Consider the following 16531-nt stretch of genomic DNA (forward strand, 5'->3'; position numbering starts at 1 on the left):
CCATAAAGTGCTTCAAACGGCGCCATCTCAATGCTTGAATGGTAGCTGTTGTTGTAGGAAAATTCTGCTAATGGTAGATGTCGATCCCAACTGTTTCCGAAATCAATAACACATGCTCGTAGCATGTCTTCAAGCGTTTGTATCGTCCTTTCGCTCTGCCCATCAGTTTGTGGATGATAGGCAGTACTCATGTCTAGACGAGTTCCTAATGCTTGCTGTAATGTCTGCCAGAATCTTGAAATAAATCTGCCATCCCTATCAGAGATAATAGAGATTGGTATTCCATGTCTGGAGATGACTTCCTTCAAATACAGTCGTGCTAACTTCTCCATCTTGTCATCTTCTCTTATTGGCAGGAAGTGTGCTGATTTGGTGAGACGATCAACTATTACCCAAATAGTATCAAAACCACTTGCAGTCCTTGGCAATTTAGTGATGAAATCCATGGTAATGTTTTCCTATTTCCATTCCGGGATTTCGGGTTGTTGAAGTAGACCTGATGGTTTCTGATGCTCAGCTTTGACCTTAGAACACGTCAAACATTCTCCTACGTATTTAGCAACATCGGCTTTCATACCCGGCCACCAAAAATGTTTCTTGAGATCCTTGTACATCTTCCCCGTTCCAGGATGTATTGAATATCTGGTTTTATGAGCTTCTCTAAGTACCATTTCTCATATCTCCAAATTTTGGTACCCAAATCCTTTCAGCCCTATACCGGGTTCCGTCTTCTCGAATATTAAGATGCTTCTCCGATCCTTTGGGTATTTCATCCTTTAAATTTCCCTCTTTTAAAACTCCTTGTTGTGCCTCCTTTATTTGAGTAGTAAGGTTATTATGAATCATTATATTCATAGATTTTACTCGAATGGGTTCTCTGTCCTTCCTGCTCAAGGCATCGGCTACCACATTTGCCTTCCCCGGGTGGTAACGAATCTCAAAGTCGTAATCATTCAACAATTCAATCCACCTACGCTGCCTCATATTCAGTTGTTTCTGATTAAATATGTGTTGAAGACTTTTGTGGTCGGTATATATAATAATTTTGACCCCATATAAGTAGTGCCTCCAAGTCTTTAATGCAAAAACAACCGCGCCTAATTCCAAATCATGCGTCGTATAATTTTGTTCGTGAATCTTCAATTGTCTAGACGCATAAGCAATCACCTTCGTTCGTTGCATTAATACACAACCGAGACCTTGCTTTGATGCGTCACAATAAATTACAAAATCATCATTCCCTTCAGGCAATGACAATATAGGTGTCGTAGTTAGCTTTTTCTTCAATAACTGAAACGCTTTCTCTTGTTCATCATTCCATTCAAATTTCTTCCCTTTATGCGTTAATGCAGTCAAGGGTTTTGCTATTCTGGAAAAGTCTTGGATGAACCTTCTGTAGTAACCAGCTAGTCCTAAAAACTGGCGTATGTGTTTCGGAGTTTTCGGGGTTTCCCACTTTTCAACAGTTTCTATCTTTGCCGGATCCACCTTAATACCTTCTTTGTTCACTATGTGACCGAGGAATTGAACTTCTTCCAACCAAAATGCACACTTTGAAAACTTAGCATACAATTTTTCCTTCCTCAATACTTCTAACACCTTTCTCAAATGTTCACCGTGTTCTTGGTCATTCTTTGAGTAATTAAGTATGTCATCAATGAAAACAATGACAAACTTGTCAAGGTATGGTCCACACACTCGGTTCATAAGGTCCATGAACACAGCTGGTGCATTAGTTAAACCAAACGGCATGACCATAAACTCATAATGACCGTAACGTGTTCTGAAAGCAGTCTTTGGAATATCATCTTCTTTCACCCGCATTTGATGATACCCGGAACGTAAGTCAATCTTTGAATAAACAGACGAGCCTTGTAGTTGATCAAATAAGTCGTCGATTCTCGGTAGTGGGTAGCGGTTCTTGATGGTAAGTTTGTTCAACTCTCGGTAGTCGATACACAACCTGAATGTACCATCTTTCTTCTTGACAAACAAAACAGGAGCTCCCCACGGTGATGTGCTTGGTCGAATGAAACCACGCTCTAAAAGTTCTTGTAATTGGCTTTGCAGTTCTTTCATCTCGCTGGGTGCGAGTCTGTAAGGAGCACGAGCTATTGGTGCAGCTCCTGGTACAAGATCTATTTGAAATTCAACGGATCGATGTTGAAATGTCCCGTTCTTATTGATTAAAAACGTTCCATATTAATTGATTTCGTTGCGAGGTTTTGACCTCTATATGAGACGTTTTTCAAAGACTGCATTCATTTTTAAAACAAACCATAACCTTTATTTCATAAATAAAGGTTTAAAAAGCTTTACGTAGATTATCAAATAATGATAATCTAAAATATCCTGTTTACACACGACCATTACATAATGGTTTACAATACAAATATGTTACATTGAAATCAGTTTCTTGAATGCAGTTTTTACACAATATCATACAAACATGGACTCCAAATCTTGTCCTTATTTTAGTATGCAACAGCGGAAGCTCTTAATATTCACCTGAGAATAAACATGCTTTAAACGTCAACAAAAATGTTGGTGAGTTATAGGTTTAACCTATTGATGATGTAGCGTGAGGGTACGAAATAGTATTATTTTTACTAGGAAATACTACAAAATATGACACAAGTTTTACACAAATTATTTATTTATCGAGTGGATATACCTAAACCTTGCTACAACACTTATAGGCAGTGTACCTAATCGTAGAGTAGTGTAGTTTTTAGTAAGTCCGGTTCGTTCCACAGGGAGCTGGTGATACTTACTATATTTTTAACTATATTTATACAAAATATATATAATTATATAAGTAGTAATATTATTAAAAAAAGGGGGTTTTACCGTTTAATGACCGGTTTGTCGATTCTATATTTTAAGCGTAAAGATAAATGACGATAATTAAAGTGCGTAAAATAATGACAATAAATAAAATGACAATAAATAAAATTGCGAGTAATAAAATGACAGTAAATAAAGATACGATGAGAAATATAATAAAAGAATTATGCTTATTTAAACTTCCGTAATCATGATGTTTGACGTGTTAATTTTAATTTATTACCATGGGTTAATTGTCCTTTGTCCTGGTTTATTTGATACGTCTATCTGGTTTTTGTCCATAATAGTCCATCGGTCATAAATATAAAGTGCGAGTATCCTCGTCAAATTACCCTTATACCCGAAGTCAAATATTCCAACTGATTAAGGATTTAAACTGTGACGCAGTTATCACTTCTGTCAACAATTACACCAGTTATCAATGTATGTAATCCACCCCTGTTTTAATTAGTTTATGAATATTAATTCATCCACTTGATCAGAATGAATAATCAATTACCCAACCCAATTGATTAATTAAATGATTATAACAGATTCCATATGAACGTTACTAAATAGGACAACCATAATCATTATTAATTATTAGGTTAATTAATTTGAAGATAGGTTCGACAGACTCCAATGAGTTGTCACTCAATTAGACAATACCCCCCATCTATTAATAGTCAATAGTCCAATTTCCACAAGTGTCGGTCTTTTGCCCAAACCTTAATTATGGTACAAAGCCCAATTACCCAATTTTAGTAATTAGCCCAACATCATGATTACTTCATTTTAAATAAGCATAATAATAACTTAGCTACGAGACATTAATGTAAAAAGGTTGAACATAACTTACAATGATTAAAAATAGCGTAGCGTTACACGGACAGAATTTCGACTTACACACTCAAGCGATCTCTATCATAAATCTTATTATTATCATAATTTAAAATTAAAATTAAGATTATTGTTATATCTGATTACATTAACATTATGATAGAGAATTATAAATATAGATATTGATATTTGATATAGAAAAGTAAGAAAAAAATAGAAAAAATGATCGAAAGGAAAGTCTCCTCTATCGATCGTAATACATCGCTTTTATAGCGAAATTAAAATTGAAATTTTCATTTACGACCCCTGAACTATGCTCAATTAACAACTTTTTATTATTTAATATTATTCTTATTATGAATTATTTAAATATTATATTTTATTCTTGTGCATAGTTGACTCGTAATTTTTACACCGTTGCGTCGAGCGCTGAAAGTTGGTTCATGCCTCGGTTCCGGATTTTCGAACGCCCTTTCGTACAATTTTATATCGTGTACTTTGCGTTTTGTAACTTGTACTCTTGTCATTTTTAGACGTTCTTCATCAATAATTTGAACCTTTTTGATTGTATCTTGTACTTTTGAGCTTTTTGGACCTTTGTGTCTTCAATTCGTCATTTTCGCCTTTTGTCTTCGCACTTATTTAATATAAACGAATATTACTCGAAAATGGAACAATTGCAACTAAAATCTTGTCTTTCTTGGGGGATTTTGCTATGAAATATATGTTCCTTTTTAGCCTTATCAATATCCCCACACTTGAGCGTTGCTTGTCCTCAAGCAATACAGTCTTGAAATAATATAATACATCACACGAATCACTTCTTTATTCTTCACACTTTGTACATCAGTGATTTTGATAGAGCGGTATAAACAATGATATTAACAATAGAACCATGGTTAAAGGTGGGTGTGTCATCCACAGTTGCCTCGGGTTTAGGTCAACGACACTTGCAATCAAATAGCCGATTTACTTTCGGTTTTCAAAGCAAAGTGCACATTTGAAAGGTGGTTTACAGTCCCACATGACTATGAAAATGTAGATCCTTAAGGAAATTGGATCTTTATGAAAACATTTGATCTTTTTGAAAATTTAATCTAGCTTTTACTCTAGACAAGTTTTCTGATTTGATCCATCATCGGTGTTGCAAAATATATTTGTGGATCAATATTTTGGCTAAAAACTTTTAGGTTCGTGTAATCCACTGCTATCCCGGTATCGGAAAGCACACATCCAGTTTACTTGTTCCGTATATTACCTTTCGGTAAACTACCGTCCGGTTGTAAAGGAAAGCGATGAACAAGAAACTGTTAAGGCAATGTCCCGTGACATGCAGATGATTATGGTCTTATTAACGTGTCGGATGCTAGAACTATCCTTGGTAGGAGCGATAGTAAAGATCATCCTATAATTTTTCGGTCTGGCACAAGGTCCTGTCTCCGACCATGCTATGCAACCACCGTTCTTACGGTTGACACCCGATTTGGTTCAGGTGACCTAATGAATTCCAGGTGAATTCCTAGGATTTTACGTTCAATGGTAATGAACGCATTGAAAATGGATTTTCAGAAAACAAATTGGTTTGTAATTTTGATCAAAATATTTTCTCGTTCATGCTCGAGTTTAGATATCATCGAATTCCATGAGTTTGAATTCTCAATCTTTAAGGTCAATCTCTAGGATTGAGTATTATCAGTCTTAAAAGCTGATTTTTAATCTTTAAGGAGATTATCCTTTCTGGGGATCTGATTCATTAGTCTTATCAAGCTAATTTGCACGGTGCCTCCCCATTGTACGAGATAAATCCTTCTCATGCTTAGGATAAATCTGACCACTTGGCGACCCTGTTTGATGCTGAGGTCCGTGGATTTCCTGCTGATTTTAGAGATGACTTTTCTAGATTTTTCGTCAACCTACAGCTGGTCTGGACGACAACTTCATGACCTAAATCAAGAAGCGCGTGTCTTTTTCGGAAGACTTTACTTCCTTTTAATGATGGAATTGATTCATCGTGTAGATCCATCTTTCTTTCAAATGTATTACAGTAAACCGGGTAAAACTGATTAGTATCGTCCAAAGCAAAAGTACCTGCAATAATCTTGTACAAAAATGTGATATATGTTTTAAATTGAATAACTTGGTACATTCTTCCCACACTTAGTTTCTTTCTTTGCCTTTTTATTTTCTTCTATTTCATTTTAAATGAATTCAAGCATTTTAGGGTGTTTCTCAATTTATGTCCTTTCCGAGGTAACGATAATTTCGGTATTATCACCTAGTTTTCACCGTTCATAAATATGTATAAACATGATTTTGAGTTCATTTAATTGAAAATTTTTCAAATTTTCACAAAATTTGGCAAATAAACTAAGTGTAAACCCGAGAGAATTTATAACCCTTCCCCACACTTGAGATCATGCAATGCCCTCATTTGCATGAAATCAGACTATAATTATAAATTCATGAGGGTGATTAGTGTAGAAAAGTGATTAAAAATACCCAGTTTGTAAGCATATTATTTTACATCACATTTGATATTTTGCGCCTTGTCATCAAAATTAGTAGCTTTTTGTTGAACTTAATGACAGTCTTTGAAAGTGCGCTGTTTTACCCTGTTGTGTACATAACATAAAATACAAACATATATACATATTTTTGAAGTTTGGTATATAACCCCACGTTCAAAAATGTATAAAATCTAAAATCTTTTTAGCATACTTTAGATCAATAAAATTAAAAATAATGATAACAAAATTTGTCGCCCCGTCCTCGGGTAAAGCAATTTCGGCTCTATGACCTAGTCTTCAACTTACGACGAATTTTATAAATCATTTTTTTTTTCAACTTAATGAAATAAAGTAAATTTTGTTTTTAAAAAACACACAAAACTTAAATTTAAAAAGCATATTAATTTCATATAAAACCTACAAAACAAAAATTCAGAATGGAGGGAGAAAACTAGTTCTTTAGTGTCTGCTAGCGGAAAAGACCAATCGGATTCCATTCTCAGAACTACACGAGAACAGAACAAATAACTTTAGACAGCATTATCTTTTTAGAACATTCGAATCTCCCCACACTTAGGTAGCTGTGGTGTTGAAATTGTGATTAACTTCATTATCAATTTCTCTTGGTCCATAATCAACTTGCCTATCTGTGACTTTTTCTTTAAGCCAGTGCCCGGCTTCTTCCGTAATATCCCATAATTCAACTAGCTTCGCCCTTTCTTTAGGCGACAGATTGGATACTAACCGGTTACATAACTTAAAGTTCCCCTTACTTCTAGCATCAATAGCCCGTTTAAAAAGTTTCTTCATTGAACTGTTAATAACGGGGTCATTTAATTTCGTATCAATAACGGGGTTCTTTGTTATCATGTCATCATTAGGTGTTACTTCATTTTCCCCACACTTAGGCGTTTTATTATTATTAAGCACTACCGTTGGAGTTGGTAAAACAACATGGTTCTTACCAATCATTTTTTCTGGTTCAACGGTTTTGGTTGGTGGAGATTTAGACTTTCGAATCATAAAGGTGATAGATTTGTCACCACTTTTAAGTGTCATTCTTCCATTTCCTACATCAAATAACGCCCCGATGGACGCAAAGAATGGTCGACCTAAAATTAGAGGAATGTTTGGGTCCTCTTCTATGTCAATGACAATGAATTCGACTAGAAAGGTTAAATTACCTACTTGAATGGGTAGGTTGTCAGCAATTCCAACTGGGTGCTTAATGGTTTGATCAAAGAGTCGAACACTCATATCCGTTGGACTTAACTTACCTACACCTAATCTCTTATATAAGGAAAGAGGCATAACACTTACACTTGCACCTAAATCTGCTAGTGCATCATACATGACACAATCACTAAGTAGACAAGGAACAATAAATTCACCCGGATCACCTACCCTAGGTGGAGGTTTTGGTGGAACTGTATTCACCGGGTTTACTTCTACGGCTTTTGTTTCTTGTACTTTCTTATTCTTTTTCTTCTTCTTCTTTCCAGAAGTATCACAATCTTTATTACTTATTACTTGCTCATACTCAACTCCTTTTCTTGGAAACGGGATGGGTGGTTTGTATGGTGTCACCACTGGCTTTACATACTCGGGTGGTGGTGGTGGTGTAACTTCTTCATTGTTACTCACATCTAAAACCTTCCCATCTTCTGGAGCTGGTTTTTCAGAATTTGTTGACACCATATTAACATTCTCTTTCCGAGGATTTACTTCAGTATTACTCGGTAGCTTTCCTTGTTCCCTCTCACTCATCATGCTAGCAAGAGTACCTACGTGTTTTTCTAGATTCAAAATGGAAGCTTGTTGAGTTCTTAATGACTGATCAAACCTCTCGTTCGTTTGGGTTTGAGTTTCAATAAATTGTGTTTGAGATTCAACTAGCTTGAATACCACGTCTTCCATATTTGACTTTTTCTTTTCAGTTTGTTGTTGTGGTTTATATAAGCCAGGTCTTTGTTGATTGAAAGTGTTGTTTTGAGTTGGTTGGTTATTCGGACCTTGTTGGTTATACCAGTTATTTTCGGGTCCTTTTGGATTGTAAAGAATGTTTTGATTTCGATTGAAGTTTAGCTTTGGCGGTTGATAATTATTTTGATAATTATTTCCCGGCCTTTGGTTCATATAGAAAACATTCTCTCGTTGTTCCATGGTTGGTTCAATGTGACAATCTTTCAATAAGTGTGGTCCACCGCATAGCTCACAACTGATTCGTATTGCGTGAATATCTTTATTCATCTTTTCCATTCTTCTTTCGAACGCATCTATTTTTGCGGAAACGGAATCAAAGTCATGGCTAGAATCGGCTCTAGCCGCTTTAGATGATCGAAAGATATCTTTTTCTTGGTGCCACTCATGCGAGTGGGAGGCTGTGTTATCAATAATTTTGTAAGCTTCAGTTGCGGTTTTCTTCATAATGGATCCACCGGCTGTTATGTCGATGTCTTTTCGTGTAGCAACGTTGACACCTTGGTAGAATATTTGTACTATTTGGTAAGTGTCTAAACCGTGTTGAGGACATCCTCTCAACATCCTTCCGAATCTTGTCCACGCCTCATATAATGTTTCATTTGGCTTTTGTGTGAACGTAACAATTTCTCCTTGAAGTCTCACGGCTTTAGATGCCGGAAAGAATCTTTGAAGAAATTTTTCAACTAAGACATCCCATGTGTCAATCGCCCCTTCAGGTAACGATTCTAACCAATCTTTGGCTTCTCCCTTTAAAGTCCAGGGAAACAACATGAGATAAATCTGTTCATCCTCCACTTCTCTGATTTTAAATAGAGTACAGATCCTATTAAAGGTTCGAAGATGTTCGTTTGGATCTTCTTTTGCCGTACCACCGAATTGGCATTGATTAGTTACCATGTGTAGGATTTGTCCTTTGATTTCATAATCTGGAGCATTAACTTCTGGCTTAATAATGGCGTGACCTTGGCCCGTGCGTGTAGCTCTCATTCGGTCTTCCATACTTAGAGGTTCCGTTACTTCCATAATTGAATTTTTTGAATTCGAATCACTAGAAGATTCTGATTTAACGGTTTGTAGCTCAGGAGGAATGACTAGTGGTTCAGGATCTTGGAATTGTCCTTGAATATCCTCCGGGTTCTTAGTTGTGAAGTCGGGTTCAAAAGATGGATTATCGAAAATTTGAATTGGAGTACTTGGTCGACTAGATGACGATTCTAAAGAAAAATCAACGGCGACAATATTTGCTAGATGTCTTGATCGAGTTACAGGTGGTGAACGTATGACCGGCGGCGAACGTCTTGCTCGGTGCATTTACTGAATATCCTATTAGTTTTTAAAAAGGAAAGAAAAATTATAATAAGTTATCCAATTAATAGACTTTTCTGATTTTGCCCACGTTTCGAATAGCCAAAAGATGCAGCAGAGGGGCAGGATTCGTTTGGTCTCAATATAATTGAGTACTGTTTGGCTCCAATAACCCGGTCCACGTACAAATCCAACTATTACTACGAACCAGAAAATTTTGATGTCTATCAATTTAACCACTTAAAATAAATTTTCGTAATTTTAAGAAATTTAGAGAAGAAGTAGAAAAAATTCTAAGTCCTAAAAACTAGAATGGCGAGAAATAAGAGAGAAAAAGATTGCGCGTCGAAAAGTGTCGAAAAATAAAAAGGTCGAAAAATAGGCGTCGAAAAATAAAAATAAGAAAGTAGTGCGAAATACGGCGTCGTAAAATTCTAAAGCACCTAAAACTTAGTCTAAGGAATAAGCACTTAAGGGATTTTACGGCAAAGCCTAAAAATTCTAGAAGTAAAAATAACTATGGCAAAACTAAACTTAATACTAAAAGTTGCGAATATAGTCTAAAAATCTAAAGGTAATAAAACTAAAAAAAAAAATTTTTTATAGACAAAATCTTAAAAATATATTTTTTTTATAATTTTTTTTTTTTTTACGTTTTTTTTTTACGTTTTTTTTTTTTTTTACGTTTTTGTTTTTTTTTTTTTTACGTTTTTTTTTTTTTTTTTTTTTACGTTTTTTTTTTTTTTTTTTTTTTTTTTTGAAAACGAAACGATGTCTTTTTAAAAAAAAAATGATAAGATTATTGATAAAGCGAAACTACCCAACACATGAAGAAACACATAAGCAAATTAACTTACCACTTAATACATATATTATTGACAACTTGTACCATATATTATTGTCAAGTGGTTATTACAACTTGTCTTAACTTGTACTATATATGACTACTTGAAAATTAATTACTACATATATTATTCTCAACATGTCCACCTACGTTTGCTTACCATTATATTATTGACAACTTGACAACTTGAGTCACCGGACAAGAAGTTGTTAATAACACTTGTGTTAAATATATATAATTTGCCCTATACAAAATGATGTCGCCTTCACTTTCCTGTACCTCACGACAGTGGCGAAGCCAGGAATTTAAATCGATGGTGTCATGAAATTAAGCCCAAATTTATCGCGTCCCAAAAATTTAGTTAAAAGTTATGATTTGATACTAACATACAAAATTAGTTAAGTTGCCTAAACCACAAGAAGCAGTAAAGTGGATGAACGATACTGAACCTTCAAATGAGACGGAAGTTTAATCCCCATATGCTACATTTGGGGTTTGCATTTAAAAAAAAAATTAACTTACTTCTTATTAGAAATGTCATTTAAGATCTTAATCCTAATTAAGTGCATCAATCCCATCTTATTTTCAATTTGAATGATAGATAAGTAAATAAAAAAAAACTAACTTAACTACATATGACCTATGACTTAAAATAACTATAAAGATAAAATCTAAAACTTTAAGTACTAAAACTGGTTGACTAAATTATTATATAATAATAACGTAGTATTATGTATAAAATTCAAGGATCATTTAACAATATGATATTAAGATAAGACACTATATAAATATAAAATATAAAATGGTAAATGAAAATTTATATTTATACTAGCAATTATTCTAAGTGAACTCAGAAACTTAGATTTATACTTCGATTGAAACGTCAATTGGAATTAAAATTAATAGAGAAAAAACATCTACCACGATAAAATTGTAACTAAAAAATTGAGATGCTGAGTGACTTATTGTGAAGAAAAAGTCAAATATAGCTGCTCAATGTAATCTTTCTATTGGGCCATCATAAAACAATACTCGGTAATATGTTGGTTGTATAACTATTTGGAAGGGCCTACAAAAATTATTACTAATCCGTTGGTGTCACTTGCACCCATTCATTATTAAGTGGCTCCGCCACTGCCTCACGATATGACAAAATCTTATGGATTAAAGAAAAATCTCAAGAATTGGACAGAAAATATTTGTTTACTAAATATCGTATGTTAAGTTGTACAAATTGACATGATTGTCAAATTAAATTACAAAAATGATTATACAATAATATAATATAACAAATAGTATAATAAAATTTAGTTTATTTTAATATATCCTATTTGAAGTTTGAACTATGTATATGTTTTGATCAGAGATATCGGAGGTATAAATTGAAACGAAGAAAATGGTTAGACTTTGTTCCTGAATTTTGTATTAAAAAGAAAGGATTTAAATTCTTTTTTTTTTATATTTTTTTTCTCAAACTTATATATAATTATATTTTTACAAATATAGATTAAAAATATAGCGTTTCGCCGATTCCCCGGCAGCGGCGCCAAAAACTTGATGATGTAGCGTGAGGGTACGAAATAGTATTATTTTTACTAGGAAATACTACAAAATATGACACAAGTTTTACACAAATTATTTATTTATCGAGTGGATATACCTAAACCTTGCTACAACACTTATAGGCAGTGTACCTAATCGTAGAGTAGTGTAGTTTTTAGTAAGTCCGGTTCGTTCCACAGGGAGCTGGTGATACTTACTATATTTTTAACTATATTTATACAAAATATATATAATTATATAAGTAGTAATATTATTAAAAAAAGGGGGTTTTACCGTTTAATGACCGGTTTGTCGATTCTATATTTTAAGCGTAAAGATAAATGACGATAATTAAAGTGCGTAAAATAATGACAATAAATAAAATGACAATAAATAAAATTGCGAGTAATAAAATGACAGTAAATAAAGATACGATGAGAAATATAATAAAAGAATTATGCTTATTTAAACTTCCGTAATCATGATGTTTGACGTGTTAATTTTAATTTATTACCATGGGTTAATTGTCCTTTGTCCTGGTTTATTTGATACGTCTATCTGGTTTTTGTCCATAATAGTCCATCGGTCATAAATATAAAGTGCGAGTATCCTCGTCAAATTACCCTTATACCCGAAGTCAAATATTCCAACTGATTAAGGATTTAAACTGTGACGCAGTTATCACTTCTGTCAACAATTACACCAGTTATCAATGTATGTAATCCACCCCTGTTTTAATTAGTTTATGAATATTAATTCATCCACTTGATCAGAATGAATAATCAATTACCCAACCCAATTGATTAATTAAATGATTATAACAGATTCCATATGAACGTTACTAAATAGGACAACCATAATCATTATTAATTATTAGGTTAATTAATTTGAAGATAGGTTCGACAGACTCCAATGAGTTGTCACTCAATTAGACAATACCCCCCATCTATTAATAGTCAATAGTCCAATTTCCACAAGTGTCGGTCTTTTGCCCAAACCTTAATTATGGTACAAAGCCCAATTACCCAATTTTAGTAATTAGCCCAACATCATGATTACTTCGTTTTAAATAAGCATAATAATAACTTAGCTACGAGACATTAATGTAAAAAGGTTGAACATAACTTACAATGATTAAAAATAGCGTAGCGTTACACGGACAGAATTTCGACTTACACACTCAAGCGATCTCTATCATAAATCTTATTATTATCATAATTTAAAATTAAAATTAAGATTATTGTTATATCTGATTACATTAACATTATGATAGAGAATTATAAATATAGATATTGATATTTGATATAGAAAAGTAAGAAAAAAATAGAAAAAATGATCGAAAGGAAAGTCTCCTCTATCGATCGTAATACATCGCTTTTATAGCGAAATTAAAATTGAAATTTTCATTTACGACCCCTGAACTATGCTCAATTAACAACTTTTTATTATTTAATATTATTCTTATTATGAATTATTTAAATATTATATTTTATTCTTGTGCATAGTTGACTCGTAATTTTTACACCGTTGCGTCGAGCGCTGAAAGTTGGTTCATGCCTCGGTTCCGGATTTTCGAACGCCCTTTCGTACAATTTTATATCGTGTACTTTGCGTTTTGTAACTTGTACTCTTGTCATTTTTAGACGTTCTTCATCAATAATTTGAACCTTTTTGATTGTATCTTGTACTTTTGAGCTTTTTGGACCTTTGTGTCTTCAATTCGTCATTTTCGCCTTTTGTCTTCGCACTTATTTAATATAAACGAATATTACTCGAAAATGGAACAATTGCAACTAAAATCTTGTCTTTCTTGGGGGATTTTGCTATGAAATATATGTTCCTTTTTAGCCTTATCACCTATATATATCAAATCGTAACAATAGACCACAAGATTTCATATTTAATTACACATCCCATACATAGAGATAAAAATCATTCATATGGTGAACACCTGGTAACCGACATTAACAAGATGCATATATAAGAATATCCCCATCATTCCGGGACACCCTTCGGATATGATATAAATTTCGAAGTACTAAAGCATCCGGTACTTTGGATGGGGTTTGTTAGGCCCAATAGATCTATCTTTAGGATTCGCGTCAATTAGGGTGTCTGTTCCCTAATTCTTAGATTACCAGACTTAATAAAAAGGGGCATATTCGATTTCGATAATTCAACCATAGAATGTAGTTTCACGTACTTGTGTCTATTTTGTAAATCATTTATAAAACCTGCATGTATTCTCATCCCAAAAATATTAGATTTTTAAAATGGGACTATAACTCACTTTCACAGATTTTTACTTCGTCGGGAAGTAAGACTTGGCCACTGGTTGATTCACGAACCTATAACAATATATACATATATATCAAAGTATGTTCAAAATATATTTACAACACTTTTAATATATTTTGATGTTTTAAGTTTATTAAGTCAGCTGTCCTCGTTAGTAACCTACAACTAGTTGTCCACAGTTAGATGTACAGAAATAAATCGATAAATATTATCTTGAATCAATCCACGACCCAGTGTATACGTATCTCAGTATTGATCACAACTCAAACTATATATATTTTGGAATCAACCTCAACCCTGTATAGCTAACTCCAACATTCACATATAGAGTGTCTATGGTTGTTCCGAAATATATATAGATGTGTCGACATGATAGGTCAAAACATTGTATACGTGTCTATGGTATCTCAAGATTACATAATATACAATACAAGTTGATTAAGTTATGGTTGGAATAGATTTGTTACTAATTTTCACGTAGCTAAAATGAGAAAAATTATCCAATCTTGTTTTACCCATAACTTCTTCATTTTAAATCCGTTTTGAGTGAATCAAATTGATATGGTTTCATATTGAACTCTATTTTATGAATCTAAACAGAAAAGTATAGGTTTATAGTCGGAAAAATAAGTTACAAGTCGTTTTTGTAAAGGTAGTCATTTCAGTCGAAAGAACGACGTCTAGATGACCATTTTAGAAAACATACTTCCACTTTGAGTTTAATCATAATTTTTGGATATAGTTTCATGTTCATAATAAAAATCATTTTCTCAGAATAACAACTTTAAAATCAAAGTTTATCATAGTTTTTAATTAACTAACCCAAAACAGCCCGCGGTGTTACTACGACGGCGTAAATCCGGTTTTACGGTGTTTTTCGTGTTTCCAGGTTTTAAATCATTAAGTTAGCATATCATATAGATATAGAACATGTGTTTAGTTGATTTTAAAAGTCAAGTTAGAAGGATTAACTTTTGTTTGCGAACAAGTTTAGAATTAACTAAACTATGTTCTAGTGATTACAAGTTTAAACCTTCGAATAAGATAGCTTTATATGTATGAATCGAATGATGTTATGAACATCATTACTACCTTAAGTTCCTTGGATAAACCTACTGGAAAAGAGAAAAATGGATCTAGCTTCAATGGATCCTTGGATGGCTCGAAGTTCTTGAAGCAGAATCATGACACGAAAACAAGTTCAAGTAAGATCATCACTTGAAATAAGATTGTTATAGTTATAGAAATTGAACCAAAGTTTGAATATGATTATTACCTTGTATTAGAATGATAACCTACTGTAAGAAACAAAGATTTCTTGAGGTTGGATGATCACCTTACAAGATTGGAAGTGAGCTAGCAAACTTGAAAGTATTCTTGATTTTATGAAACTAGAACTTTTGGAATTTATGAAGAACACTTAGAACTTGAAGATAGAACTTGAGAGAGATCAATTAGATGAAGAAAATTGAAGAATGAAAGTGTTTGTAGGTGTTTTTGGTCGTTGGTGTATGGATTAGATATAAAGGATATGTAATTTTGTTTTCATGTAAATAAGTCATGAATGATTACTCATATTTTTGTAATTTTATGAGATATTTCATGCTAGTTGCCAAATGATGGTTCCCACATGTGTTAGGTGACTCACATGGGCTGCTAAGAGCTGATCATTGGAGTGTATATACCAATAGTACATACATCTAAAAGCTGTGTATTGTACGAGTACGAATACGGGTGCATACGAGTAGAATTGTTGATGAAACTGAACGAGGATGTAATTGTAAGCATTTTTGTTAAGTAGAAGTATTTTGATAAGTGTATTGAAGTCTTTCAAAAGTGTATAAATACATATTAAAACACTACATGTATATACATTTTAACTGAGTCGTTAAGTCATCGTTAGTCGTTACATGTAAGTGTTGTTTTGAAACCTTTAGGTTAACGATCTTGTTAAATGTTGTTAACCCAATGTTTATAATATCAAATGAGATTTTAAATTATTATATTATCATGATATTATCATGTATGAATATCTCTTAATATGATATATATACATTAAATGTCTTTACAACGATAATCGTTACATATATGTCTCGTTTAAAAATCATTAAGTTAGTAGTCTTGTTTTTACATATGTAGTTCATTGTTAATATACTTAATGATATGTTTACTTATCATAGTATCATGTTAACTATATATATATATCCATATATATGTCATCATATAGTTTTTACAAGTTTTAACTTTCGTGAATCACCGGTCAACTTGGGTGGTCAATTGTCTATATGAAACATATTTCAATTAATCAAGTCTTAACAAGTTTGATTTCTTAACATGTTGGAAACATTTAATCATGTAAATATCAATCTCAATTAATATATATAAA

General features: G+C 32.9%; 1 non-coding gene across 1 annotated transcript; it reads left to right on the plus strand.

Annotated features, from left to right (window-relative positions):
* The first annotated feature begins 8688 nt into the window (after positions 1 to 8688).
* Positions 8689 to 8795, plus strand: LOC139846181 (small nucleolar RNA R71). The gene has a single exon (XR_011758917.1). It is a non-coding gene; the product is annotated as a small nucleolar RNA R71 (small nucleolar RNA).
* The last annotated feature ends 7736 nt before the right edge of the window (positions 8796 to 16531 follow it).

Source organism: Rutidosis leptorrhynchoides, chromosome 4, assembly GCF_046630445.1.
Source record: "Rutidosis leptorrhynchoides isolate AG116_Rl617_1_P2 chromosome 4, CSIRO_AGI_Rlap_v1, whole genome shotgun sequence".
Classification (NCBI taxonomy): domain Eukaryota; kingdom Viridiplantae; phylum Streptophyta; class Magnoliopsida; order Asterales; family Asteraceae; genus Rutidosis; species Rutidosis leptorrhynchoides.